Here is a 26316-nt window from a genome sequence, read left to right as displayed (position 1 = left end):
TTTGCATGTTTGTCACACAAAATGTTTCTGATCATCAAACACATTTAACCATTAGTCAAATATAACACAAGTAAACACAACATGCAGTTTTTAAATGATGGTTTTTATTATTTAGGGAGAAAAAAAATCCAAACCTACATGGCCCTGTGTGAAAAAGTAATTGCCCCCTTGTTAAAAAATAACCTAACTGTGGTGTATCACACCTGAGTTCAATTTCCGTAGCCACCCCCAGGCCTGATTACTGCCACACCTGTTTCAATCAAGAAATCACTTAAATAGGAGCTGCCTGACACAGAGAAGTAGACCAAAAGCACCTCAAAAGCTAGACATCATGCCAAGATCCAAAGAAATTCAGGAACAAATGAGAACAGAAGTAATTGAGATCTATCAGTCTGGTAAAGGTTATAAAGCCATTTCTAAAGCTTTGGGACTCCAGCGAACCACAGTGAGAGCCATTATCCACAAATGGCAAAAACATGGAACAGTGGTGAACCTTCCCAGGAGTGGCCGGCCGACCAAAATTACCCCAAGAGCGCAGAGACGACTCATCCGAGAGGTCACAAAAGACCCCAGGACAACGTCTAAAGAACTGCAGGCCTCACTTGCCTCAATTAAGGTCAGTGTTCACGACTCCACCATAAGAAAGAGACTGGGCAAAAACGGCCTGCGTGGCAGATTTCCAAGACGCAAACCACTGTTAAGCAAAAAGAACATTAGGGCTCATCTCAATTTTGCTAAGAAACATCTCAATGATTGCCAAGACTTTTGGGAAAATACCTTGTGGACTGATGAGACAAAAGTTGAACTTTTTGGAAGGCAAATGTCCCGTTACATCTGGCATAAAAGGAACACAGCATTTCAGAAAAAGAACATCATACCAACAGTAAAATATGGTGGTGGTAGTGTGATGGTCTGGGGTTGTTTTGCTGCTTCAGGACCTGGAAGGCTTGCTGTGATAGATGGAACCATGAATTCTACTGTCTACCAAAAAATCCTGAAGGAGAATGTCCGGCCATCTGTTCGTCAACTCAAGCTGAAGCGATCTTGGGTGCTGCAACAGGACAATGAGCCAAAACACACCAGCAAATCCACCTCTGAATGGCTGAAGAAAAACAAAATGAAGACTTTGGAGTGGCCTAGTCAAAGTCCTGACCTGAATCCAATTGAGATGCTATGGCATGACCTTAAAAAGGCGGTTCATGCTAGAAAACCCTCAAATAAAGCTGAATTACAACAATTTTGCAAAGATGAGTGGGCCAAAATTCCTCCAGAGCGCTGTAAAAGACTCATTGCAAGTTATCGCAAACGCTTGATTGCAGTTATTGCTGCTAAGGGTGGCCCAACCAGTTATTAGGTTCAGGGGGCAATTACTTTTTCACACAGGGCCATGTAGGTTTGGATTTTTTTTTCTCCCTAAATAATAAAAACCACCATTTACAAACTGCATTTTGTGTTTACTTGTGTTATATTTGACTAATGGTTAAATGTGTTTGATGATCAGAAACATTTTGTGTGACAAACATGCAAAAGAATAAGAAATCAGGAAGGGGGCAAATAGTTTTTCACACCACTGTATATATATATATATATATATATATATATATATATATATATATATATATATATATATACAACAGTCTGGAAAATTACTGCCAAGGGATTATGTCCTAAAAAGCCATGCAAAGGTGGCTGTTCAGCGTGCTGTGGAGGGAGGGATTTGCTACTCTTAAATATAGCACCCACTGGGATGCTGGGGGCAGGAAATTGTTAAGGAAGTTCTAGGTTTTTTTTTTTGGCAGAGAAGAGGTAAAAGAGGGTTGTAAACGTGTTTTAAAGGTGGTTGACACCAAGGTTATTATAGTTAACGAAAACTAAAGTCAAAACTGAAACTATTATTAAAAAAACATTTTCATAAACTGAAATAAAATAATTAACAAAACCGAAATAAAAAACTAAAACTAAACAAAACTATTAAAGTAGCTGGAAAGACTAACTGAAATAAAATAATAATTTACTAAAATATTTATAGTTTTCATTATTGAATGAATATTCATGCCGTTAGTCTTTTAACCCTTGTAAGTTTTAACTCTAAAACAGAAAGTCACCACCACGAGCTGCCCGCATATGCTCATCCAGTGAACGGTGGCTGGTGACGGAGGGCGGCTGTTCACACAGCATTTGCGGTGACAGAGCAAGCTGAGTGCGGGTGCATAAAGCGTGAGAAATAGAAAGCGATTTGCGTGCCGCCTTTCTTTGTGCTTCTTGTATATCAAGATGTAATTCAAACAGCTGAAATCAGAATGTGCTGGTCAACAAAATGTTTACCATATGGAGTTTATTTCTCGGGTGCCTGCTTTTTGTTGCACAGGAGAAATCGTTTTTACTTTCTCATGTACGAAGTATAGAAAAAATTCGACCTCGATATTTTAATGAATCTTGACATTATAGACTAACCAGTGTCCAACAATGGTGTTTTTTTGGAAATGTGTGTACGCGCATGCGTGTATGTGTGTGTCTGTGTAAACACGATAACTCAAATACGCAACTAGATAAATGGATGAAATTTGGCATGTGGCTGTTACACCACAATTATAGATTTGTATTAACTTTTGGGCCAAATCCATCACCCGGAAGTGGTACTTTACCTGAACACATACTCGATTTTTTTTTTTTTATTTATATAGCTGCAGAGTCCGATTTATTCAACTTTACTTTTGTAATAATTGGTCAATATATTATTTGTTGTTGCTGGTTTCTTATTGTACATAATATAAAAATATAATCATTGTTTTGCGGTTTACTCCTCAAATATCCATCCCCATATCCGAGTATACAAGAAAGTCGAGGGGAGGGCACTCCCGGTTTTTGAAAATAAAACGGCACTGATCGAGAGACTGACTAGGTCATCATACAAGATCAGCATATTGTTGCTGACCAATCACTTTTGCTTTAAAAACATCGTTTAACAACGAAACGATACAAACAAAGGTAGAGAGTCTGACAAGTGATGAAAAATTAAACATACTAATGGGTTTTTGTATTTATTCCATATTTATTAATTTATGTTTTTTAGTTCATTTGCACAACTCAAAATACTTGATATTGTGAAAGTAATCCATTAGCAGAATTATATCTTAAAATATTTGTCTGCATTTTTTCAATGTTTTTCTCTTTCTCTCAAAATAGATAGTTGAAATATCATATTCTTTTTGTTCTTAATATTAGCCTTATCATTGTGTAAAATTGTTCATATTCAGTGTCTAGTTTTGATTATGCTTGTTTTTATCAGACAAAAACAAAACCAGATAGTAAACCAGGCAGTGTAGCAAGCTTCCACTAACATTAAACTCATATGCAAATCTGTTAAGTGTACAGTTCTGTCTGACTGTGACACAAAACTAACTCCGTAGGCGCTCCATGCCATAATTACTAAAACTAAAACTGAAACTAATAGATATAAAAATAAAATAAAAATGTCTTTGTGAAATAAAAACTAAACTAAAACTAAAAATACACGGTGAAGGAAAACTAAAACTAAACTGAATTTCCAAGTAAGGTCAGAAAAAAAATAGAAATAAAAACTAATATAAAAAGGCAAAACTATAATAACCTTGGTTGACACATAGTTGTTCTTTTTTTGTATGTTTTTTGGACACCGTTGGTTTTTTTTATGCATTGCCTAATTAAAGAACAAATGGAAGAACAATAAAACTTTTGTTTTTGGACTGCTACAACCGCTTGTCTGTATAGTTTATTTCTCCCACCTGGAAAGGGACATTACACTACTGTCAGAAGCAGGACAAGCTATCCCATTGAGACTGCTGTCGTAGGGCGCAGATGGTGCAAGAATGGCTGAGGAAGAATTTCCCCCTCCACCCTGGTGATTACTGGAGTGCCAAAACGAACCTGCTGATAAACATGAACCGAGATCTGCAAGGGAAAGGCATGAAGTTCAGAGGTTGAAACTGGGAAGCTATGATGGGACTGGCAGCTGGGAAGCCTTTTGGAACAGGTTCAAAGTTGTTGCTTGGCAAGTAAATGGGGAACCAAGGATAGAATAGTGCAGTTGGCAGTGGTGCTGAAAGGAAGTAGGCTTTGAAAACCCTTGAGAATGGTCCAGCCCTTGTGGGATTTAACTGACTTGGGACAGCTTTTGAAGGCTATTGAGTGTTATTTCAGACAGACGAAAACTATATTAGGATTGCAAAGGCATCTGCTCGAATGAACTCGGCAGCCTGGAAAGCACCTGGAAACTTCTGCCGCTGAAGTACAGGGGCTGGTGGGGCGGGCCTATGCACATTTTCTCTACAGGGTCCGAGATGAATTGACACATAACACATTTCTCCGTGGACTTGAGCCTAAAGCACTGCCCCACCATGTGCAACTTGCCCAACACGCAACTCTAGTGGAATCGCTCAAGCTTACCATTGAGTTTGAACTGGTATGTGAAGGAGAATCAACCGATACTGAGGCTTGTGAAAGTAAGCAGGAAAGTATGTGTTGCCAGCCACTGCTTGATCATGTATTGTGCCTGGGAGAGAAGCCCACAAGAAGAACTCCCACTGTGGGGTTGAACCTTGTTAGAGCATCAGCTTTCTTTGCTACATCCCCTACCTGCTGGTGCTGAGGCCAGCCCGGGCATCTTTGCAGGTTTTGCCCTTTCCGCCTAGCAATTATCTTGGGGTCTGGAGAAATACAGTGAAATGGCCAGGGTTCAGAGTAGGCAGGACGTTTCCGGACACTACAGCAATCCCACTGCAACTGACAAAAAATGCAGGCCGGAACAAGCTGGTGATCCTTGTGGGACAGTTTGGCTGTGGAGATTATTGTCATTTGCCTGTCTGAATTTGGGACTCTGATGTGAAGGCTTTGATAGACACTTTGGCTACGTTTACTATAGTGTGACGCAACCTGCTGCCTAAGAACTCATCCCTACAAGCCATTCCCGGCCAATTTGTTACCTCCACATGCAAGCGAACTGCAATGGCGGGCCACACCACCACTCTCCTAAGAATAGGAGGGTACATTTGGACATTCCCCATTTGGGTAGCAATCAGAGACCCTTGCATCTTGGGAATAGATTGACTTTGGCCAATTGACCCTATTGATACCTGACAATGCACTTTGTCATTTGATGGGCCATCAGCCTCAATGGGGCCTGTCTCCTCACTCTGTCAACCAACTGGGAGCCTCTCCCACCCTTACAATCAATAACAGTGGGCAATGGAAAGACACTCTGGAAGGCCTCTGGGAAAGAACCCAAAAGCTGCATTATGATATCGGTGCAATCACGTACTGTTCTGGCGACCAAAGTGTAAATGTATAGTCCACAACAGGAAAAAAAGGTTGCTCCCCAAAAACTGATAGTGCGTGGGTAAGGCCATGCCAAGTGCTTGAGCACATGCGCGAGGTGGTGTACTGGGTGCAGATGTCACCAAGGAGGCATTGGGTGTTTCTGCATCAGGATCGGTTAGTGTCTTAACAGGGAAGATTAGGTGCTGAAGTAAAGATCAAGGTGCCAACCAACTGGGATGTCAATTAAGAAGAACAGCCTGATCCAGCACTGGACACAGCAGAAAAAAAAATCACTCTCTACAGATGCTGCCACGCATCCTGGACTGCCCAGATGACTTATCTGATTGCCAGCTTGTTATCAACATTTTGAAGTTTCCCTGGTGGTGAGGAGCTAGGAGGGGGAAATATAACCGTCTGAAAAGTTACCACTGACGCAGAGTGTTCTAATAAGCTATGCAAATGAGTTTGTTCAGCGTGATATGGAGAGAGATGGGCAGAGGAGCCACATCTGCCACTCTCAAATAAAGCAACTACTGAGATGCTGGGGAACAGGAAAGTGTTAAGGAATTTCTGCTTGTTTTTTTTTTTGTTTTTTTTTTTGTGGTTGTGGTTGACACATAGTTGATCTTTTTCTTTCTGCTTTTTGGGCACAGTTGTTTTTTTCTGAGTCTGCATTGTCCAGAAGAACAATAAAACCTTTGTTTTTGTACTGCTACAATCACTTGCCTGTGTGGTTTATTTCTCCCACCTGAAAAGGGACATTACAATATAAATATATTCACTTTAACCAGCAGGTAATTTTCAGAGAGTTAGAAATAGCCATAATATAAAGCACTGTATAATTTGCGTGTTTTTTATGTGCCCATATGAAGCATTTTAAACTTTATTTGATCTACACTGTACATGTGCTGACACAAGTGTGTACCTTTCGCAATAAGAATTATATCCAAAGTCTATATGCTTATTGGTTCCATTAATAATCTAATTTCTGTGTCTTACTTTAGTACAGTATTATGAATTACTTCTGCCGCAAACTATGAGAATGTCCTTAAGACTAATTGCATCATTTTTTACTTTTCAGTTAGGATGCAAGCAATTATTCTTCATGTTTGCAGCTCGTAGATCAAACTGTCTTTGTTAAAACTGTCTGACCCAAAGTACATTTTAACACCAAGACCCTGTTTTTATGTGACATACATTATTGGGATGCATTCTTTTTTTTAGTGCTAAGCACCTTTCTGAGAAGGAAGCAAATCCTGTGTATTCTTCTATTTTCATGAACAGCCACCATGGGTTGTGTTTTTACTTTTCATTGAACTTGAAGAAATGTTTAAACGTATGTAAGTTTTGGCAAACTTCAGTTGTATGCTTTCCTTTCAATACTGTGTAATAATTAGTACATCTGTGAGGGTTTATTCTTTGATTGTACAAATACGCATATGTAATCCTCTTTAATAAAATCCCTGTGTGTGTCCAGGTGTCCATGTGTGTGTGTCTTCTGGTGAAGTGCGCATGCGCGGGGCACGGTGCGATGCGCGATATTACTGTCAGAGAAAATTACAGGCGTTTTACGGAAATATAAACCAGTATTACTGTGAGTGGAAATTAAAGGTACACAATACAGTGACGCATATTACAGCCACATATAAGTCAGTATTACTGTCAGAGAAAATTAAAGGCATATTACCGACGCGCACGCCTGTATTACTGCCAGAGAAAATTAAAGGTATATTACGGACGTACAAGACAGTATTACTGTCACAGAAAATTAAAGACACACAATACACGGCAGCAGCCCACAAAAAACGGTCAGCTCAGCAAGTAAACATCAACAAAAGAAAGGCTGAAAGACAAAGAAAAATACGACTAACAAACAGAATGAGGTCAAGGTCCCTTGCCATTTAATACAGACTGTTCCTACTAATGTTTATGCACTATTGATCTAGCGCCCGTTATTGTAACAGGCTTAATGACTAGTGTAACTAATATTTAATAAGATTTTTTGTCACCATTAGACATTCTGTTTTAGCTGTGTGCTTGCTTATCTGATACATTACATTTGGTAGCAAGCCTATGTTTTGTGACTGGCTATATTGCCTTTTTCTTGAGCCAGAACACAAATCATCTGGTGGGTTATGATATCCTTTTAGAATTGTGTGAGTTGCTGTGAATTTAATTGATTTTGTTTTAATTTGCAGTAGTAAGAAGCACATTACCAGTTAGGATAATGGATGTAAATCTTTGTAAGCTTCCATTATTCAGATGAAAACCAGAACATTTAATCATTTGTAGGTGTGAGTACAGAGACAATGCTGTATCATGGTACAACGGGTTCATTCTTTTAGTTTGAGCTTAATACTAGACTATGCATTCTGTGCTACAGTAAGTCCACAGTATTTGAATATTTCTGACACCCGATCTTTAATGCTTATGGTTTAGCATCAGCTTATCTGCTAACACTATAACTAACATCAAGAAAATAAATGTACATTGTACAGTACTTCTTGTTTTAAGTTTTGTTTAACCTACTGGAAAGCTGTATTTGTTTGGTGTGAAGTTCTTACTGTATTTCCAAAATAAGTGATGTGTTTTTTATTTATTATGCCACTTCCACATTCCCACTTCACATCACTCACAATCATACACTATTGATTTAGCATGTGAATTTTCCGTTCTTTTTGTCAGTATAGTTTAATTTTTGCAATTTAGTTTCCAAAGTTAAGGAGGTCCTTTCTCTTTTAATTTTGGGTGTTGGAAAATGTTTTGGCTCCATGATAGTAGCAACAGTTACAGCAGTAATAGATGTAAATAAATCATTAGACACAAATAACACAGACCATGTACACCGTGGTAGCAATTAAACTTTGCGTGATAGGTTCGGAAGAGCTATGGCCGGATAAAGAATATGTGTAGTTATTCAATATTCTGAATATATCTTCTGATATTTCTGTAAAGTCACAGGTCATCTGTCCTTTTCCTGGAAATGGAAGCTTGTTCTAAAATGTTATTGATTAGATCCTGCCATAATTCAAAAAATTTTTGAACAGACCCTCTAAGTGAGAATTTGATTTTTTCCAATTTCAAGTAGTATAGAACGTCAGTTACCCACTGACAAGAGTGGTGGGGTGGGATTCCTCCAGTTGAGCAAGATAAGTATGTGTGCTAGTAGTGTAGTAAAGGAAATTACAGTTGTTTGTCCTTCTCCACTTTAGGGCCGTGTGGGAGTACACCAAACACAGCTGTTAATGGGTTAGGAGTGATTTTGACACCAAGGCTGTCTGAGAGGCATACAAAGATTTTTGCCAAAAATGTTGTTAATTTGGTGACCACCCACAACATGTGTCCCAGTAAGAATGGAGCTAGATTGCAACGTTTACAGGTTGAATTTTGCCTTTGAAACATTTTGAACAATTTTAAGCGAGATAAATGCGCTTAATAAAAGATTTTAAGTTGAATGACTGAATGCTTTGCACAGATGGAGCTCGAGTAAATTCTGTGCATGGCTGACTTTCTCTCTGTTTCTGAAATATTAAGTGACAGATCCTTTCCCCAATGACCTCTTTGGTCTCTGAAAGGAAAAGACTTTAAAATATTTTTGTAAATTTGTAGAGATGCTATCTGTGTCTTGGAATAGAACAAGGCAGAAGGTGAGGAAAATTAGGCAGGTAGTAGTGGAGGAGTTATACTGATGAGAATTTGTATTTGTAGTGTAATTGTTCATTGGATTCAAAGACATTATCTATGAACAAGTCTCTTAAGTGTTTTAATCCTGTACATTTTTCCAGATATTGAATAGTGTATATGTTTGTGAGGGCGGAAAAAGGTGGTTGTTATGTAGAGGTGCAACAGATAAAACCTTTTTCTGACTTAAAGTGCTTCCTAAATTGGTTCCATATTCAATGAAGGGTAATTGGATTTTTAGTATAATGACAGTAGTTTGTGTTAACTGGGGCACAGAGCAGAAAATATGCAGAAGTCCAACAATATTTTATTTCTATTGCAGACCAGGCTTGTGGATATTCATCAATTTGTGTTGATGTCCAGGACTTTATAGCTTGTATATTTGCCGCCCAGTAATAAAATTGAAAATTGAGTAGTGCTATGCCCCCTTCTGCCTAAGGTCATTGTAGTATCACCCTTTAGATTCGTGGTTGTTTCGAATTCCAAATAAATGAAGTTATGATTGAGTCTAATTTCTTAAAAAATGATTTGTTAATGTATATGGGGATGCTTTGAAATAGGAAGAGCAGCTTGGGAAGGATGGTCATCTTAACGATGTTGATTCTCCCTGCTAATTTAAGGTAGAGGATAGACCATCTAGTTACATCTTTATTTAAGACTAGTATCAATTAGTTTGATCCATGTACATAAGTGTGCAATGTGGTGAATAGGTAGTCCCATTCAACCATATCAAATGCTTTTTCTGCATCTAAAGATAATTGGATCACTGGTGTGTTAGATATAATGTGTGAATATATTATAATAAACAAGCATTGAATGTTAGAAGATGTGTCTACCTTTAATAAATCCTGTTTGGTCTTGTGATGTTTATTACAGAAGGAAGCAGTTTCTCAATCCTTCTGACTAGAACTTTGGAGAGTATCTTAACATCGTTATTCAGAAGGCCTGTGTGATGCACATTGTAGTAGGTCCTTGGAAATTAATGCTTGGCAAAAAGTAGGAGATAGAATCTTTTGTCTTTAGCTTCTATAAACATTGCTAATAATAGTGAAGCTAACTTATTTGGGAATTTTTTTACAAAATTCCACTGGGTAGCCATCAGGGCCGGCAGCTTTCCCACTCTGAAGTGAGTTTATAGCAACTAGTAATTCTGAAAGTGTCAAAGTGATATTTTAACTTTAGCTGAATGGGATTATATTTCAGCAAGTGCCTGTGTTGCATACTGTAATCGAAATATGTTTTTAAGTGAAGCATTATTGATGCACACAGTCACTGCCCCATGTACACAGTTTAGTTTCAGGCTTTTTTTATTAGTAACCTATCACCAATCAATGCTTTGTATACTTCTAATATTTTTTTTTTTTGTTTTGGCAAGACAACCAGTTATTCTCCTTTATTTAAATGCGCTTTGCAGTTAAAATGACTTGTTTCCTTCAGTGAGAATAAATCATTCAGAAATAATTTTCAAATTAACTTGAAATAATAAGCTTTATTATTCAGTGTATGCCTGAACATGAGTTTGCATGATCAGTTTAAGGCAGTGGCTTTTAGTGTTTCTGAACATTTATCTACTAGAATGTTTTTAATTTTGCATCACTGATAGAAGATGACTTGGAAGCTAGATATATTTAAGAATAAAGGCTCCAACATCCTTGACAATGAATAAGTGGATAAAAAAAACAGATGGCTGTCAGAGTAGATTTCTGTAGAAATGGAACTGCAAAAATAAGCAATAAGTTATGGGTAATTGGTTAACTTTAAGCTAAAAAATAAAAATGGTGGACTATTAATGTTATTCCAGTTGCTTCATTGATAAAGGCTCAAAGCGTCCAGACCTCTTCTGTTTCTGTGCTTTCTGGACTTGACATTTATTTATTTTTTTAGTAATCAGAACTGCACTGTTTTTGATATATGTGTGTTTATATCAACACTTGAAAGGGCTGTCTAAGTACCATAAACCTTTTCATACTCTTTCTTTACACCAAAAGAGAATAATCTCTCCAATGAATTTCATTGAACCTTAAAAATCTTTCTTACGCACCATATAAATATACACTGAGCCTTCTCATTACAGCAGACAATCTTCATAAATTGCATGTCAGTATGAATTTACTTCTCAAATTATTTTAGTACTTTCAGATTTTTGCATTTTTATTTGTATGAAGCAATGATGTTCAGTATCAGTACATGACTTCCAATTTTGATGAGTTAACGGCAGATAGTAAAATATGCTGCCACATTCTTCTTTGTGTATGACATACAAATTGTAAAGAAGATGTGTTAAATTAGTGCTGCTAAAAATAATAGTAACAAATGCATGAAAAATGTACATTATTAAAAATTCAAGTAGCAAAATGTTTTTAGAGTACTGACAGAGTCAATGGTAAGTAATGTATCTATATGTTAAAAAAGATGAATGTTTTCTTTAATGTGTTCTTTCTGTGGACTGGATGTATATTTTAAGATACATATGCTTAACATAAATGTAATATATATTCTTATAAATTGGAAATTAAAAGGCAGTACTTTAATTGAGCTGACAGAGAACAAATAATAACCTTAAAAAGTTTTACGTGTGCTACTTTTTTCTTTTTTTTAAAAAACCTTATCTATGCTTTTCATCATTTAACCAGAACAGTATCTCTTTTTGAGGTTGATTTAATATTAATATTAATATTTTTCAGTATGACACTAAGAAGTGAATGTCACATGAAGCATAAAATTTGTTGTGATGCAGTAATTATTAACAGCATTTAATGTTTGAGTTGAATTAAAATTTCTGTGAATGTGCAGTGCGTGTTTTGATGTGTAAGTTTTAACAATTTTCCTTCAACATTAATACATTATCTTTTCACATGGTTTTAATTTTGTTTTCTGTTACAAGCAGATGACAATTTTAATATAATTGTATATCTCTAAGCAGTTTTTTTTAAATTTGCAAACTTGTGGAATCTAAATAAGTTATCTCAGTAATTAGGACAATCGTTTACTCTGTACAGTGATCCCTCGCTATATCGCGCTTCGCCTTTCGCGGCTTCACTCCATCGCGGATTTTATATGTAAGCATATTTAAATATATATCGCGGATTTTTCGCTGCTTCGCGGGTTTCTGCGGACAATAGGTCTTTTAATTTCTGGTAAATGCTTCCTCAGTTGGTTTGCCCAGTTGATTTCATACAAGGGACGCTATTGGCAGATGGCTGAGAAGCTATCCAGCTTACTTTCTCACTCCCTCTCTCTCTCTCTCTCTCTCTCTCTTGCGCTGACGTAGGGGGGTGTGAGCAGGGGGGCTGTGTGCAGCTGCTTCCTGAAGGACATGCTGCACGGAGCTTCGCATACTTAAAAGCTCAAAGGGCACGTATTGATTTTTTTTATCTGTCTCTCTCTATCTCTCTCTCTATCTCTTCCTGCTCCTGACAGAGGGGGTGTGAGCTGCCGCCTTCAACAGCTTTGTACCGGCGGTGCTTCGCATACTTAAAAGCCAAAAAGCCCTATTGATTTTTTTTTGACTGCTTGCTTTGCACTCCTTTGAAAAGGAAGATATGTTTGCATTCTTTTAATTGTGAGACAGAACTGTCATCTCTGTCTTGTCATGGAGCACAGTTTAAACTTTTGAAAAAGAGACAAATGTTTGTTTGCAGTGTTTGAATAACGTTCCTGTCTCTCTACAACCTCCTGTGTTTCTGCGCAAATCTGTGACCCAAGCATGACATTCTAAAAATAACCATATAAACATATGGTTTCTACTTCGCGGATTTTCCTATTTCGCGGGTGGCTCTGGAACGCAACCCCCGCGATGGAGGAGGGATTACTGTATATAAAAAGAAAGCTTATTTTAGATGCTTGTTTTGAGAGATAATGTAATCAGTCCACAAAGAGTCAAATTTTTCTCACAAAAAATAAAGTTTATTAATAATAAAACATTCTGAAAGACAAGGCATTGTCTTAAAAGATAAATGCTGAAATTATTGTTTATTCCTACCTATCACATGGAATAGCTTTTAAATTCTTGTTCATAAAGATTAATGTCTTTAACTTGGTTTTACACTTTGAGAATATTTAATGTCTTGATAAAAGCATTAAGAATTAGTTAAGTGATTGAGTTTAGTTTAATTGTACACTGCATTACCTTTGTAAATTACAGTAAGAATTAGAAATGGTAATTAGGGATTTGGGCTCTATTAAGAAATATGTTGAAGGGGTGTACTGGGTATGTGGAACATCTCTCAGGACGTTAGTTCAGTTGTGAAGTTTGTAAGGTCTATCTACTTGCCTGTACAAGTTTGATTTTCTGCTTCCTGTAGAGAGAGAGATTTTTTTTCTCCAATATTCCTTGACCTTACAGCACAGGTAGTACATGGGAGAATTTTTAATTTAATATATTTGCTTTATTCAATAACAATTTATTGCAAAAAATTAGATGTTTGCTATCATTGCTTGTTTAATCTGAAATTTGTGTTACTTTTCTAAGAGAAGCATTTATATCCAGCAAGTACCGGGGGGGAAGGGGGGGGGGTGGAGTTTATAAATATACAAAAATGTAAAATGGGCACCTGAACCACCTGGTGTCAGTTAACTGAAATAAAGAAAAGGGGTGTGCTAATTGGTTAACAAATGTAGTAATAAAGTATTTAGATCACTGGAATAAATTTGAAGGGCCTCTCTGCTTAGTAAAGTAAAAGAGGTGATTCTTTTGTCCTTTCAAGTAAAGCGTAAAATACCATAGACATCTAGACATCCCTAGGAATAGTGTGATAAATCATATGTCTGGAAAGGATTATTAAACACTAGAAAATTGTTTTGAAATACTTAGCCTACTTGAACTTGAACTTGAAATTTTAAAAAGGAGAGAAAGTTTAAGATCATTTTGATCACCTCAAACTATTGGTGTCCTACACAGTTCCCTGATCTCCAACCAGTAGAGCACGTTTCAGGACAAATTCATAGCATGTATTTGTGTAGACCTGCAAGGACCAAATATGGCAAAAATTGGCCCTGCATTGGTAATTGTTAGATTTATTTAATAAAAAGCAACTGAATGTATACACTATGTAGATATTTGTAGCTTTAGACATGATTAGGGTTATTATAATATGTCAGACCCTTTTCAAGAAGGGTTCTTAATGCTAACATTTATATATCTATTTACATTCTTATGTTAGTCAATAATAAATAATAATAATAGTTTTTTTTTATGTGACTTAGCAGCAAGAAGGTTATTTTGTGTTTAACATAATCAGTGAAATTTATTTCAAAGCATGCAGTTCAACAGAGAGAGCGACAGAGAATACCAGTGAGATGGACAAATGACTGGAGGGCAGAAAACATGTGAAGGACTCACAAACAGGCTATTTTAAAAGTGTTAATGTCTGCTAGACCAAAACAGAGCCACATTCTGCAGAAGCCACCAATGATGAGAACAGGGGAAGGTATTATTTTGACACACAGCCCGTCTGGTAGTTGTCCATATCTGACAAGAATTCTATGAAGATGTAAGTATGTGAGTGTTTATAATGACGATTATCCAGCACAAAGTTAGAAGCGCTTTGTGATGCCATCGACATTCCCGCCAGATGGGAAATCTGGTTGTCAACATTCTCCCACTTGGCTATCATGTCCCTTGGCTTCTGTCCAGCCTGAATATTATACATTGTTATTATTGGGAATGAATGTTATCTTTTAAAGCAAGTTAAATACATACACATCTTTTTGTCCATATTTCTCTCTTGTATTTATTTCTTCCATGGTTACAAAAGGGATGGTATTAGCTCCAGTCTGTTCTGCGTCAAGAAACACATCTCAGGGGAGAAATAGTGCCCCCTTCTAGATATAGACTGTGATTAGAATTAGCTGTAAAGTTATAGGTGAACCCTTTAAACAGCCTGACTACAAAGCATTACAGTAGTCAGCATTGCTTGAATTAAATGAACAAAATAGCTTTTCGAGATCCTGCAGCTTAAGAAACCATCCTCAGTTTATAGTATTTCTGTCATGCAGAAAGCAAAATACCTAAAACATGCATATTCATTTATTAAAACTTACATCCGCGTGAAAGATAATGAATAAACTTTAAGTGTATTCAGCTAAATTAAAATTCAAACCTTTTGAGTTAAAAAAATATTGCTTTACTATTCATACATTTGAGTGTAATCAGCATATTAGTAAAAATTAATATGGCATTTCTAATTTTCCATCTCCCAGTGGCATCAGATATAGAGAAAAGAGAATTGGTCCCAGAACCAAACCCTAATGGTCACCATGCATTTCTTTAACTTGGAACATATTTTAATCTTTGTAAAAGTATAGTATACATCTCTTAAATATATTGGCTTATAATGGCACTTAAATTCTCAATGTGATGGTGAATAATAACAGTATGGTTTAACATATCATAATGGTGATACTTGCTCTTTAAGAGGAAATACTAATATGCTATTGGAAGACTTCACCAGAGATCTGTTTCTGCAATATTTTAGCAGATTGGAAGCAAAATATCACCTTGCATTTTTCTGAAAGTATTGGATGGATATTTTTGCTAGTTTCTTTGCTATGGCTTCCTCAAAACATCTATAAGTGAATAGATGACAACTAATCCACCAAAAGTAAACTAAGTTACCAGAAAGAGTTGCACTGATGCATCCGCGTATGGTAGCGAGAAGCAGCTGTGATCCACTTGAAAGATGTGAAAAGTGAAAGATGTTTTTAGTCAGTTTGAATCTGCTAAACAGTAAAATTTAACAGTATGTACAGTATTTTGTACATGCCCCACCATACAGTATAGTCAGTATAGTCTAATCTTTACCATCTGAGTATTCACATAATAAGAATGATTTCACGGAAAAAAACAGAGAGGCACCTGGCTAGTGTATTGGAGCCTTATAGTGTTCTTTGTAAATACTGATTTTGTATATTACTGACTTTCACAAATTTAATATTTTATCACTGTTTTCCTACTTTTACTGTACATGTACCCTTTTTCAAATAGCAGTGGAGCACTTTGTGGTCTGATACAATAATTAATGTAGTAATTTAGGGGCAAAATGTAAAGTTACATACCTGGATTTTGTTAAGAAAATTTATACTGTAAATTGGTGCCTTTCAGTTGAATCATTGCACATATCAACACACATTCTGGTTGTTTTGGCACATATCTGACATCTGCTTATTTTTATAGTTTGAATCTTTTGTGGAGAGTAATGTTTTGAACAATAGGTTATGCATTGAGTCAGCCAGTGGTCCTAAAGAGATTAATTTATACCTTTTAAAACGTTGATCGCCAATTAAAATTGTTACTCAATCTGTGTACTTTCATAATGATGAAAAACTAGCCAAAAATTAAACTTAGAACTAAGTTTCTTCTAATATGGTGCCCTTGTGGCTGTTATTAATTGTAACAGACTACAAAACATTCAAGAGTTTTCAGACTTCGAAATACTCATGTTTTCTAATGCACTCTGTAAAATATAATTGATTCATTGCTGTAACACATTGCTTTGCAACTACTATGAATTTGACATTCTCTGTAGCTTCTGCAGGTGATTAAAGCCTTGACATTAAGTAGATTTCCCTTCTTTTCCACAATTGCTCATCAGCTGTCTTCAGCATTGTATCTCATTTAATGCTCACTTCTTTCAAAAGCATTTCTGTTTAATGTTCCTTGCATGATTGGATTTGCCCTGGGTCATTATTAAATTGTTTTCTAAAGATTATTTTGTTGAACTGGCACTGAATAATAAGATTCCAAAGTTAAGACTAATATGGACAACAGAACTGGAATCTAGCAGTAACAGTGTACTTACCTGTATTGAGTGGACTTTAATCACTAAGATTTAGTAAAAAATAAAGTTGAGCAGTTATTGCTGTTGTAATAGAGCTGTTTCAGTTTTCAAACTCTGCAGTCTAATGAGCATATTGAATAGCATCTCTTTTCAATATGATTTGCTATTAACAAGGGCCTTTTTGAAACTTATTTTTATTGTTGTAGTCCCAAATTGTAGTTTTAGATGCTTAAGTATGTCATTATTTCAGAAGTAGCTGAAATATAGAAAATGTGTAAATAAAGGAATTTCAGGAAGTGTGAATATATTATCTTTAATTTTATAGTAGTTTGTAGAGGTTTCATCAAAGTTCAGTCATGGTCAATTTAATACAAGAAAACTTACAAATAAAAACAATCACCATCTCAGCTTCAGTTTAAAGAACATCTTCAAATTAAGAGACATGGATTAAAATGAAAAAAAAAAAAAACAATTCTTGAATTGTTCCCAGTTTACATTTGTAGCACGTCAGGTCTTTTATTTATTGACGTGTTTGTGAAAATTAATATACTGTATATGGCTGTAACATTACATAGTGTTCTACTATTATTAACACTAGAATTACCAAAGCCTACGAAAAAACTCATAATCCCGGCTCACCTTTAATCCATTCGCACCTCTCTGTCAGCGTCTTTTGTGTTGTAAGTATCATCTACTCCTGTATCTTATCACAAAGCTGTTATTGTATGCGCCATTTCACCCTAAAGTTGCACTTGAGCTTCCTGTCCGGTAATCTCTGCAGTAATTACTCCAGCATTAATTTCAAGGTGATATCTCAAAGCAAATAATGGCTAGGGCTCAAATACCTGTAATACCTATGGTCTTGTTGCTGTTGATATTGTTTCATGCTGAAAGTTGAACTAAAAGAAACAGTGTCTTACACCTCTTCATGTGGTAGTTAAAACATATCTAAGTAGTCTCAATGGGGCATGAGATCTTTATTTTATCATTTGCTGTTCTTTCTTTTCCCTCTGTTGTGTTTACACTTCCCTTTAATAAATCACTTAGAAATCATTGTAATTTTAGGCTAGTTGTTCTCTATTTGGGTTTTAGGTTAACTTGTGAGCACTCCCTACAGTCCAGTTTACAAATAATTATTAATATTGAATTATGCAAATGTTGTAGGCCAGACAAAAAAATTTAAATTATATTTCGTATGCAGTACACCCCCAAAATTCGCAGGGGTTACATTCCTAGAGCATCCGCGAATGTGAAAAACCGCTAATTTTGGATGTGGTTAAAAAAATGCCTATTTTCATAGTTTAAACCCTAAATATGCCCCCAAAACACTTTAAATTAATTTCAAACTCCACTTAATTCATTACTTAAAAATAAATGTAAAGGTAAACCTGTATACTGTTCTGCTATGTCTCCCGCAGTGCTAGAATGTAAAATACTGATGTTACCTCTATATGTACTGTAATTCATGCAAGCACGTTTTCATTGCCAGAAGCCTTAGAAGGTGCAGCTCGTTTTGGCGGCATCTTGGGGCTTTAACCCTTAAACTGCCACATACTTGGGGGTTAATGCATCCCTGGATGCCAAATACTTTTTTGCTGCACTTTAAGTAAATGTCACAATTAACAAAGAAAAAGTGAAATTTTAATGGAACACTTTTTTTTCATGCAAAGAGCATCACAATTACTGCAACGCTGATCATTTTACACACTGCTAATGAACTGTAAAAAGTATTTAAAAAAACTACTGGAACAATATGTACAAAGTGCAACTGACGCCATGTATGTAAATCACTGAGCAAACTGTGCTTTAACTGGCTACACGCAAGCACACAGAGGTAAGTGCTGATGCTGGGAGGCTAGTCTTAGTGCAGCTTGCAGCAGGGTGTCACATTTGGGTCACAGAAACACAGGAATTGTAGAGACAGGAACTTTATTTAAACACTTCAAACAAACAGGTCTCTTTCAGAAGAGCTCAGTATGCAGTTAGTTATTGATTAAACAATAGACAAACATCATAGGGGAGCACATTCCCCAACAGGAGCAGAAAATGTCTGGGGAAGGAGGGAAGAGAGAGAAACAAAGCAATCAGCCAAAAAGGACAGGAACAAGAACACTCAGCTGGAGATGTATCACAGTCAATCAGCAGCAAGGAGAAATGAATAACTCTGTAGCGGTCTGGTGCCGTTAAGATTCACACCATTGACAAGACGGTGATTTATTTATTTTTATGGTGGAGATTCCACCCAGCCTTGACCGGACCAGCGTGCACTCACAAACAAAGACAAAAACAAAGCAAACCGGTAATCAAACAGCAAATAAAGAATGTAATGAAAACAAATGAAATAAGAAAACAATGATACCACCCCTGTTCCCCTTACAGCGATTACACATTAAATACAACAAAGCACAAACAAAACAGACACAGTAAATCATGAAAATGTTCATGAAAAACTGCAACAGATGAAATGTAATGATGAAAATAGATAGTCCAGAGATCCGCAAGTTGAATGGGAATGTAGAGATAGTTCTACCGGTAGTTCCTAAAGTGGTGAAAACGGTTCAGAAGCGCTCCTTTCTTTGCAGGATGGCCATGAATCCACATACAGTCCTCATGTACACAGGCAGACGGCAGACAATCCAGACACACAAAATGATTCAGGACAAAATGAATAAGTACAGGTAACGCAACAGAAGGCAGACAGACGGGAACTTGAAACATAAATTACAAAAACTTTTTTTTTTTTTTTTTTTTTTTTTTTTCCGTTGTTGGTCACTGGCTCTTTGACCTCAACAGCCCCAGCACCCTCAGCAGAAGGCCAATCAGATCCACTACAGAGACTGCTGGGAGTTGCAGTTTCAAATTCTGTTGGCTGCTTTCACCATCCCAAGCCGCAGTTCGCTCTACAGTACAGTATTGCCATGAAAAAAGCCATAAAAATTGCTGAGAATATTTGTGGTTTCCGCTAACAATTATTAGTTAGGTTCTAAGGAAAAATCCGCGAATGACTGAGACCGCGAACTCTGAACCGCGACTTCGCGGGGGTCTACTGTAACTATCTGTATCGTCATAAAAACACCATGTAACATTAGTATAAACACAAATACATGTTTATACAAGTTAGTGGCCTCCTTCAAAATTCAAAACTAGAACAATCCTTATTGGTACATTGCTTTATCATTTTCTTCCATGTGGTCCTGTGTTAAATTCTTTGAGACTTTTTGCAATTTTTGCCATAACTCTTCTTTTGTCTTTGACTGCTTTTCCTTCTTGTCCCTGTACAAGTGAAGTTATGTTGTGATGTGAGTGCTGAGATGATCAGGCCAGTACTGTTAGTATGTATATGTGCGTGCATATGTTTTGTTTGGCTTCGTCCACACGTACCCGGGTATTTTTTTAAAATAAAAATTTTCCTCCTTTTTTAAAAAAAAAATTTAATCCACATACCACAGTCCATCCACATAAAAATGCAAAAATCCATTGTCAAAAGCAGGAAACAGGCATAGACAACAAAGGGTCATTTAGATTGTCTCCCTTTTTTATTTTTCTTCCCCCAAATGTGTGTTCAGCAAGGAATTAGCTGAAATACAGGCATCAAGATCACCACCCAGCCATTTCACTACGACGTCAATAAATGAACACTTGTAATCACAGGTGGCTTGAGGGTTAAGAGAAGACCTCCTCTTTCTTTTCAAATAATTAATGGAATTTGTGGATGGCTGCTTTATTTCTTCACGAGTTCAGGTGAAACCCTGCTACAAGTTTCTCTGCTTTGGACTAACTGACAGGTAATTGTATATACACAGGGCCCAAGTGGACTGTAGTTACTTCGCACGCTCGCTTACTATTTTAGTAACCACCTGTCTTGTCAACCCAAAGGCGTTTTCAGTCTTATGTAATCTCCCCTTGTCTACTAAATAGTAGAGTGTGCAGGCAGTGTTTTTGACAACACTGACTGGCAAACTCATTACAGTTGTCCTTCCCTTGATGTCCCAGCGAAGCAGCTCACTCAAAGACAACAGTGATGTCTTTGACAAATGAAAATTCTCATCAGCAACAACCACTTTGTTTTCAAAGTTGTCCCACCAACTAAAGGTTTGTGTTGTCACAGTGTTTGATGTAGCATTGACCTCCGTAGTGCATTCTGATGCCTCTGTTCCTCAGTATAGTGATAAAGTAATTGTACATTTAAATGTAAACATGTTAAAAGACCCATTAACATCAGCACTACTTTAGCTGTGACTGCAATTGCATGAAATTGCCTGACAAAGTACATGTGCAATGTCACTCATTATTCAGGAAAAGATTCCAGTCGTCCCACGGGAGAGACTAAGGTCATAAAGCTTTTTGGAGCCATTTCTGGACAAAGGCAGAACCGTAACAACAGTTGCGTAAAGTGTGAGGAGCTTCCACCTGCAGCTAAAGTCATTCGAGTACTGAAGTAGCATTGCTTGTACTTTGTCAGCATGCCGTGTCGATCAAACACAAGAAGCTCTGCAGTCTGCTGTACTTGTGGCTTTATACTGTAGGAAGATGAATAAATAAATCAAGGTAAATAACTTCGATGTGGCTTTTATATAAGTAACATATAAATGTTTTTCATATAAAGACCATCACAAAACATAATCACAAACAGAATTTTGCACAATACCTTGGTGAGCTCAGCATGCCCTGCTTTTCGTTGAAGGACATGCGTGTGGCAGATTAATTGGCAGGACGACGCCAGACCTCTTGCTGCATCCAAATGGTGCCATCTTTTGCCTTTACACTTAGTGCAGCTGCATTGTTCTTATATGAGTCGACATTTCTTGTAGGGAGGGCTTCTGTTCTCTTTCTCCGATGAAGAACCCTAATCTGAGTTCACCTCTGTTATTGCACGTCTTTATTTTAAAATATCATAGATAGATCAGGGACTGGTCCGTGAATGTGACTGAGAGAATAAAACTGAATAAAAAAGAAAAAAAAAACGCTAACCTTTACAAGTACCATAAATTTACACCGGCTGTTACAGACTCAAATCAAATGTATATTTTTATTGTATAATAGTAATAATAAGAGCAGCACACTACTCAAAATCGTAATTCTGAGAAGCGACCGGAATCAAATTTGTGACCCCTCGATTATGAGTCAGCAGTTCTTACCGTTGCACCACCCCAAGCGGTCGTGTCAGTGTTGTACCCAAACCCAATTTCTTTTTCTTCAGTTATACTCTTGATTAAAAGCGCACTTGTTTTGTTATACGTGTACCTTTTGTGAAAGTGTTTATGTGATATTTGGACTTTAGTCTTCACACATTATACACTTTATGTCAAAATTTTGTCATTAGTACTATAACAAGAAATAAGTTTGTTTTAGGTATGTGTTCAACATTTCTTGCATTTCCTGTCATCCTACATTTACATAGATTGTTGTCAACAAAGAACACACAAATACTGACTCTCCACACTAGTGTTTAAATGTGGACAGTGTATGTGCCCAAAAAGAAGTCTGACTGCATTCTTGTACCATTGCTCACATACTAAATTGTCAGCAGGCATTTTTCGTGGCATTACACGTGTAATTTGTGAGCATGCCCTTGTCGATCAAACAGAGGAAGCTCTGCAGTCTACTTGTGACTTTACGCTGTAGGAAAATAAGTAAATAAATCAAGGTAAATAACATTCGATTTGGCTTTTATATAAGTAACATATAAATGCTTCTTATGTAAAGACCATCACAAAACATAATCACAAACAGGAGTTTGCACGATACGTTGGCGAGCTCTGTAGGGGCTCGTTTATACTTTATGCTCAGAACGTGCACGCATCATGGCTGCCACGCGTTCCCAACGTTCATTTGATGCGTCCTCTGAGCAGTGCCTCAGAAATTAATGCAACGCATGCGCGAGTTGCAGTACCAGCAAAAAGTCGGGGGGAACAGTGTGATAAAAGTTGGAATGTGACGTCAGAGTCTCTGGTTACTATCTACACGTGACAGAAAGCCGCTATGAGGATCCCCTGGGATCGATGCGCGCGCTTCGATGTTTGATGAATGGTTCGATGTGGTGAAGCAAATTGCCGACATACAGATGCATTCATGGTGCTTTTATATTCAAGCATCTCATATTCCCGATCGTAATGACACGATACATTTTAAAAGTCTCACATACCATCTTTTGTGCTATCTTTTTTTTTTTTTTTTTTTTTTTTGCTATTTCACAACAGCAACATAATGTACAGTGCTGTGTTTGAGCTACAGAGAAAATAATTAAGGACATGGTGAAAACGTGTATTTTGTGATTAAAGTGGAAATTTCGGCTTTCGAGACCCGGGGGAGGAGAGGTCGGAGAGGGTGCTAGAAAGTTGTGTTTGGGGTTACGAAGTCGGCGATTGTTCAAATAGAACTTTTGCGACACTTTATTACGCCAGTCACTACAGTATAAAAAAAAAAGATAGTAAAGATCACATTAGCACAAACAGAAGGTAATTAAACATCAGAACCAGGTGTAATTGAAAAAAATAGCAGGACAAATCGAGGTCAGAAATAAAAGGCAAAGAGTGTAAAACAAAATCTTTTTGCCTTCGCAACTTCATAAACACGTTCACAAACATACACATGCAGAGCAGATTATGAAAGCTGTGGAATTCGAAAGGCTCAAAAAAAATGTATGCGTGATACAAATGTGGAGAAAGTCAAAGAATATGAAAGTAGGAAAATTAGAAAGTATAAAAAAGAAAGTAAAGATCGCAGTAGCGCAAACAAACGGAAATTATTACTCGAAAAGGGAAAATAATCACCACGGACCAGGTGTCATTGAAAAAAAAGCAGGACAAAGCAAGGTCAGAAATAAAAGACAAAGTAGAAAACAAAGTAAAACATCATAAAGAGGTTAAAAAAGGGGGCCAAACACATGCAGAGCAGATTAGAGATAATGAAAATTGGAATTCAAAAGACTCAAAAAAAAAAAATGTAGGCGCGAAACACATGCAGAGCAAGATACAGAATATGAAAGCAGAAAAAAACGACAGTGTCAAAAAAAAAAAAAAGGAAACATTGCATTAGTGCAAACAAAGAGAAATTATTAGAAATAACTAAAAGGCGAATAGAGATCGAATATATGGACACAGGTGATATGTCAGAAGTATGTAAATATTGTAAGGCTTTGAAGTTTAAGTCAGAGAATTTCAAAAACGGGGTTTACCTCACATGCATTTATTGGTTACTTTGCAAAAAAAATTATTAACTGCTGATGGTCGATCGCTTTGTCTGTGCTGAAATTTCAAACAGAGAAACCTATCCTGAATTATGGTACAAAGTCATTAAACACATGTCTCACTGACCTCATTTAAAAGATTCAGCATATTGGGACCCGAAAGATTCCAAATATTGTTTTTACATAAGTTCTGAAATAAAAGTGAAACTAATGAAATAGCAACAATTCAAAGAAAAAATCTTAAAAGTGTGTATCCAGAAAACCAAATACGGGGGTTGGCGAGCGAAGCGAGCAGGTGGCAAAGCCCCCCTAGTCTTATAAATAAACAAACCAATAAATAAGCCATAATGAAAACAAGTGATGTGAAGGTTTAAGTCCATAACAAAATAAATACATAAAAAGCAAGGTTAAAATCCACTGGCAGGTTCTGTCCATAGAAACAATCAAGGGCCTCTGTGCTTCCTTCTAAAAACCGAGATTTTGTCTGCTTACCCAGAAAGGGTCTCTGTCGCGAGAGAAGATTTCTACCAACAAGCTCATACAACCATTAAAAAGGGTGAGGGACCTAGCCTCCAATCCTAGTCATTCAGAGGAGCACCATGCCAAGCCTTGCACAACTCTCCTATCACCATTACGTGATCTCTAAGCACTTGAGAGCTGGAGCGACCTCTGCCTCTTGAGCTGCATCCATACACTTCCCTAAGGGCTATTTTCCTGATTGCCTGTGACCTCTTCACATTTGCTGTTTCCTGCCATAAGAATCCCAGAGCACTATTAAGGAATTTGGCCACCATGCACGTCTGCATGTGAAGACAGGCCTGCTGATTTTCCCTTCAATACTCAAGAGCTGCTCCTCCATGCTACCACCAGCAACTGCACCTACCCAGAGCCCAATCGCTTTGTTTTATTTATTTAAAACTGCATGTCACCACAGAACGGCAATGTGCCTTATCACATGTAATAGCTTCCTTCTACACCAATAAGTCTTAAAGTAATAGCTTTTTCTCTTGTTTGATGTTTTTAATTCATTAAATTGCCTAGAATACCAGCTTTCCAGCTGTGGCAATTTAGACTCCTCAGCAACAACATTTATTTCAATAGCACATTTTCATACACCGGATGTAGCTCAATGTGCTTTACAAGATGTCAAATAGATATTTTAAAATCAAGAAAAATTAAATTAGATAAGAATGGTAATGAACAAATATAAATAACTTATGGAAAAATAAATCATATGCCCATAAAATGGACATATAATTAATAGAAAAGCACAGTCTTTATATATAGAATTGTTTTTTCAGTCTTTAAAGATGAGTCTGATGGAGAAAGTATTAGTGTTTTTTAGTCTGTCTTAGAGGATTTGATGTAGTGAATCTTGTGGATAGTTATAGGTAGGTATATCAGCCTTCATTCAAACATTACTGATAGCTGAATAGTGCTTTAATCAGGTGATGGTGGCACAAAATAGAAAAGAAAGCAGAGAAAAGTAGAGATTCATAATGATTGCAAATCCATTGAAGAATGTGATAGTAGTATTTTAAAGTCAATTCTAAAGGACACAGGTAACCAGAATAATAATGCTTAGTCTGGTGAGATGTGCTCAAATTTTCTTTTTCTGGTTAAGATTCATGCTGATGCATTCTAAACTAATTACAACCAATTAATGTATTTTTAGGTAGATCAGTTAGGCGTACATTACGGTAATCTAGTTGACTAAAAACAAAAGCGTGAATTAATTTCTCAGCATCGTCTAATGTAATAAGAGGTCTAACTTTTGCACTGTTCCCTAAATGGAAAAATACAGTCCTAGAAATATGGTCGATTTAAAGTTTAGGTCAGAAACCATGATTACACCTAATTCTTTACTTCTGCCATGACTTTTAATATACAGGGATCACATTTATTTCTAATAACTTCATTATTTCCAGCGACGGTTTTACCAATGACTAAGATTGCAGTTTTTTCCTTATGTAGCCTGAGGAAATTAATGCTGATCTATTCAGGAACAAGAGTTAGACATTGGATGTAAGGGCATAAGCAGGGGTGTCAAACTCCAGGCCTGGAGGGCCACAGTGGCTGCAGGTTTTCATTCTAACCCTTTTTCCTAATCAATGACCAGTTTTCACTGCTAATTGATTTATTTTCCCTTCATTTTAATTCAGTCCTTTGAATTGATTCTTTTCTTCATTAAATGATAGCCAAACAGAAATGAGACATGGAATGAGCCAACGGATGACCAGTTAAATTGGGGCTTCAAACTCCAACCAGTTTCTTAATGAGAAGCTGATTCTTGCTGTTAATTAAGCCCATTATTTAATCCCATGGTTTGTTGATGCTCTCATTCTGCCACAGCAGACATTTCTAAAATTGTTG

General features: G+C 36.7%; 1 protein-coding gene across 1 annotated transcript in view; it reads left to right on the top strand.

Annotated features, from left to right (window-relative positions):
• tbc1d22a (TBC1 domain family, member 22a) overlaps positions 1-26316 on the top strand; it is a 328538-nt gene that overhangs the window by 220313 nt on the left and 81909 nt on the right.

Source organism: Erpetoichthys calabaricus, chromosome 1 (assembly GCF_900747795.2).
Source record: "Erpetoichthys calabaricus chromosome 1, fErpCal1.3, whole genome shotgun sequence".
NCBI lineage: Eukaryota > Metazoa > Chordata > Cladistia > Polypteriformes > Polypteridae > Erpetoichthys > Erpetoichthys calabaricus.
This window is presented reverse-complemented; position numbering and strand designations above follow the sequence as displayed.